This window comes from Astatotilapia calliptera, chromosome 13 (genome assembly GCF_900246225.1).
Source record: "Astatotilapia calliptera chromosome 13, fAstCal1.2, whole genome shotgun sequence".
NCBI lineage: Eukaryota > Metazoa > Chordata > Actinopteri > Cichliformes > Cichlidae > Astatotilapia > Astatotilapia calliptera.
In genome coordinates, this window is record NC_039314.1 from 32777011 (window position 1) to 32782053 (window position 5043).

The 5043-nt window shown below is 40.1% G+C and overlaps 1 long non-coding RNA gene across 3 annotated transcripts; it reads left to right on the top strand.

Annotated features, from left to right (window-relative positions):
* The first annotated feature begins 246 nt into the window (after nt 1–246).
* On the top strand, nt 247–4479 carry LOC113034487 (uncharacterized). Of its 3 annotated transcripts, XR_003274189.1 has the most exons (8): nt 247–383; nt 750–832; nt 1123–1605; nt 1775–1918; nt 2016–2163; nt 2280–2774; nt 2872–2981; nt 3468–4479. It is a non-coding gene; the product is annotated as an uncharacterized LOC113034487 (long non-coding RNA). The 3 variants fall into 3 exon arrangements; XR_003274188.1 differs by lacking the exon at nt 3468–4479 and having other exon boundaries at nt 2872–3418; XR_003274190.1 differs by lacking the exons at nt 750–832; nt 3468–4479 and having other exon boundaries at nt 2872–3418.
* The last annotated feature ends 564 nt before the right edge of the window (nt 4480–5043 follow it).

The window sequence follows — 5043 nt, forward strand, 5'->3', positions numbered from 1 at the left end:
AGTTTACACTTTAGGAACACAATTTATTCAGCGGAAAGGTTGATATTTCTTTTGTTACTAGTGCAGAAACGTACACAAGGTAGGCTAAAGTTTTTATTTTTTCTGTGGCAAAACTGAGTTTCATGTGAAGTGATTCACGTATCCCTAAATTATTATTATTTTTTACATACCCAGTTGGCCTCTGTGATTTTGTTTTGAATTATATATGTTCATTATTATTAATGTAGCTGTCTCAGAAAAAATGAAGTGTTTGTTTTGATAGGTTGTTACCTACGTGTAGAAAACTGAATATTCCACAGCACCCAGGCGAGGGATCTTCAACCTGTGGCTCTAAAGCAACATGTGGCTCTCCGGCCCCTCCACTGTGGCTCTTATAAGACCAAGTAAGTCATTTTTTTATTATAAAGACAACAAGAAAGGGTTCTGTTAACAGTTTGTTTTTTAAATGAAATATCTGCATTGACTATTCACTGAATGTACAAGGCTTTTAAAAGTGATTTAATGTTTCTTAGGTTCAAATCTGTTTACTGTAATTTTCAAGTTGGTTGCCCATCTTTCCTAATTTTCAATTATTATGGAAAGGACTCACATAGCTGGCTTCATTTTAACAAATACTTTTTTCCGTTATAAAGCTTTGATGATTCATTGTCTTATCAAATCTAAAAATAAACATTTTTATTTACATTTCCATAGCTTACCAGATACAACAACTCATTTTCTAGATATTTATAGGCTCTTCCTTTTTTTAGGCTCTAGACAGGTTTTGTAGCAGCAGGGGGAAAAGGGGCCCTTTGAAATGAAAAGGATGCTGACCCCTGACTTAAGCCACCAGGTAAACACAAAACAAATACAGGAAAATTATTGACAGAAAAATGGAACGGGTACTTTCAAGGCTACGGGTGAAGGTGACTGGGTATAAATATACATCAGACTGACAAAGAAAAGAGTGTTAAAAGATTTTTAATTTAGAACTTTAACTTTATGTGCAAAACTGAACTTACTGATAACACACACTAGCCATTTGAACACATGTAACTGTAATGAACCAAATAAAACAGAAAAATGCAGGCAGCACTCATACTGTGTATAACATGGCATGGGGTTGTATTTTTTTCTTTTCAGATGCTCCTGTCACTCCATTTCCCAGGTCATCATAGCACTCCCACACACATGGAGCTCTCCTGCAGTATGCAGTGTAATGCCCCAAACCATCAGTGGTCATCTTTCCATGGAAAGCAATTAATGCCCTCAAAGTGAACGACTTTCCTTGGAGAACCAGGTTGGAGGGAAATTCATTCAGTGGAAATTCTGTTTGGTTTGCAAGGTCAGTATCAATCCACACGATATCTCCAATGTTGTAGCTGTGAGTAACTGTCCCTGCACAGAGCTCATTTCCTGTGGTGCTGTCTTCTGTTTTGAATTCTGATGGACACAGAGATGGATTGGAGAGTGGCCTGAGGCAGGTAGACTCAGGTAGACTCAGGTAGACTCAGGTAGGCCAAGTCCTGCTTCCACAGCCGTGCCAAGATGAGCCATACCAGACTCTTTGAGGACAGAGATAGCAGGAGAAACAAATGGCACTTCCCTTGTCATCCCTTTGCTGAGGTAGCAGTGCTGTGAAGAGCAGTGTTTGGTAAAATAAACACTTGAGATGTTCCTCATTGTCTTAGCAATTACAGCAGAGATATTGCACTGAGCATCGATTTGGATCGCAGCAGACCTCAACGAGACAGCTTCAAACATTACACTAAGCAGCTCTGCTCTCCTTCTGTAGGTTTGTTGGGTCACACCATCTGTGGCAATGGCTTTCACCAGCTGCAGGACTGGGTTTTCACTGTCTTTCAGAACAGCATTTTGAAATGTGGAGCTGTCACAGAAGGCACAACATAAGCACTGAAAAAATGCATCAAATGCACAGGTATTGAGCACAGAGATTGTCGATTCCCCTAATCTAATAGGCTGATGGAGGTTTCCATTTTTTAATAATCCCACTTTCACTCTTTTGGCCCCAAAAGTTTCATCTGCATGGAGCCATTCGGTACATGAAGAGAGGTAGGAAGTCCTCTTCCTTTTTTTGGGTGGAACAGCTAGGCCCCTCCAGTTCTCAACTGCATCCCCATCAGCCGGAAGAATGTTTGTGGCAGCATCAGATCCCACAAACGGGTGAGCATCCATTTTTATTTTGTCTTCTGCATTGTGAGTCGTCATGGATCCAGAATTGGCATCTGTGACTTTCAGTGATCCCACTGTTGGCTCATCTTTGACCTTTTCTTTTGCAGAACAAATCCGCATATTTCCCTCGATGAAGGAAAGATGACGAGCAATGAAGCAATTGACTCGAAGAGGCAAGTTGTCATGTTTGAAAAGGCCGTGTTTTATGTTTTTGAACTCAGCTTCAACAGTGGCTGAACTTGCTGTGATGCTGGTGCTTTGGAAGAGAGGGACCATTATTCCTGTCCAGAGTGGCAAGTAACTTGCCAGTCTTATTATATGAGGAATAATCTCAGGGAGAAAGTGAATATTATCTCTATCCCCGTTTGCTGCAGCAGGTGACCTGCTCTCCTCACATATTTCTGTTACCCACTGTCGTAGGTCAGTCTGGATCTCATCCACTGAATCCACTCACTCACTTTCCTCCGTATGTTCATCTGGAATGATGATGGAGTCTTGAGCAATTTGGGCTTTCAAGTATTTCTTACACCTTTCTGAAGGAAGAGGGGCTCCAGAACTGTCATCACCTTCTGCCTCACTGAGGGCCACAACAGTGATAGCATGTAGGAGCTGTTTTGCATGGTCCAAACATTGAGACTGAAGAAGTTTTGCTAATGACCTGACAAAGAAATCTTTAACACGATGTGTTTTCTTCTTCAGGCAGTCCCACTGGCATATCATCTTGATGCAGTGCGCAACATCAACCCTGATATAACAAGGGGGAGTTTGGCAGACTGGGTTCCAAGAAGGACATGAAAGCATTCATTAAGGTAGGACTTCAGATCAGGATGAGGAGTGAAAGCCTTGACCAGAGCTCCCAGAATTGCCAGAGAAAAGTCACTCACAGCTTCCTTTGGCACAGGTGCACCTGCACGAATCCATTCTGTCAACCAGTTTGCGATGGCATTAACATCATGTTTCTCTGACAGCATTTGCACCACTGGGACACTGGGGCAATTGTTTTCTTTCAGAATACCTTGATAAAGGAAGATATGGCCAGATTTGCCATTTGGTCTCAGCAGTTTTTTCACAACTGAACCAGTTGCATCAAAACACACAGTTGGGGGAGATTTTTTTGACAATGTCTTATAAACATGCATCTGTGTTTGACTCCAGTAGTGACAGAAAAACCTGTCCAGTCCAATATCTCGGATGCTACCACTGTGAGGAACACTATATTTTAACAATTGCAGAGATGCAATGGGGTCCTTATCTCCTAATTACAAGTCTTTTCTCTCTTGTTTGGCTTTTCGCAGAGTGGCCAAATTTGTAAGGTGGCTTGGCTCAGGATCTCCAACATCCATCAGATCTGCTGCCCTCGCTGACCTCCATACAGCCGGTTCCATTCTGCCCTCACACAGCTCTTTAGCGATCTGTTCACGCAGGTTTCCAGACATGAACCGCTTGGAGTGGCCAGTGTGCAGGGAGAAATCTGTATTTCTCATGAAACACTGGGGCACCATTGGACTATTAATTGCTGGCTGTCTGTCACATGACATTTCTAACTGGCCATGACACTCCTTACAGTCGCCTCTGATGTCCAGATATTTATTGTTGACAGTTGGATGGACCTTTGCTCTACGGAACACAAGTGTACATGTATTTTTGATCTTCTTCCATATAAGATCGTTGATGATATGAGTCCAAGTGCCAGGTTTCAAAATTGTGTATTCCCTTTTTTGGGTAGGAGAAAACTTGTCATTGTATTCAACCTTTTCAGGAATAAATTTAACCCAGTCCTCAAAAGGGACTTCTAGTTCAAAAGCTTGACAGTTTTCTTGTCCAGGAGAAATGCAATGTGAATCTAACTCTCCTTCACTATTACTTTCCTGATCACTGATTTCCAAAGCTGACCAGATGTTGTGTCTATTTAGCTTCACAAAAGTGTACAGGGCCTTTGCTGACATCTTGTCTTCTAGCTGCTGACTCAGCTCTTTCCAGGCTGATGCAGCTGGAGTGGCTATTTTGCCATTTTGGACTATGGCCTCTTTTGAATTGCAAAGAACTGCAAAAATGGAAACCTTGTCTACAGATGGCTTTTGAGACATCTAAAAAAAAAAACACACTGATTATGATGGAGCAAAATGTGATTTCTGAACTATATATACAGCCAGGAGCAACCCCTCCCCCAAGTTCTCCACCAATCTACACTTTCATATTTTGTGGAATTATTGTTTTTAAGATGGAGCTATTGAATTTGTGAGTTTATTAAATTGAGTCTGAGTATTTAACCCATGTACTGTACAGCACTTTAGTCCAGTGTGCTACATGTTTTAAAGTGCTTTAGAAACTTTTTTCTTGGACATTTTTGAAAATGTTTAACATTGAAAAAAAATCCTTTTGATCCAGACAGTTAGCTATATCATGTATTAACTCAGTAACTAAAACCTCAGTATTTTAAATGTAAGCTTACCTTGTTCAGAAATCAGATGAACGCTGTTCTAAGAATCCTTCAGACACAGTAATGCCAAATAATAGTTTTTTCTGCCAGAAAATGTGTATTTGATGCAAAAGACTGCTAGCTTGTTCGTTTCTCAAAAAGTGTTCATGGGAGTGTAAAATGTTCAAATGTAGTTTTCAATAAAGTTTTTTTAATCCACTCTAAAAAAAAAAAAATACTCAAGCATTTGCATCGTGGTTTTATGAACAAAAAGTGATTGAAGTAAAGAAATTGAAGTTAAAAAAAAATACACTCATTACAAATTTAGCTAATTAAATACAACAAGAGGGTTTTTTTAACAGAACTTTATTGAACAAGTGAACACACAAAGTGAAAGGTCATTTGAAAAAGACATTTTTCAGCAGTAAACCATAACAGGATATTGAAGGAAA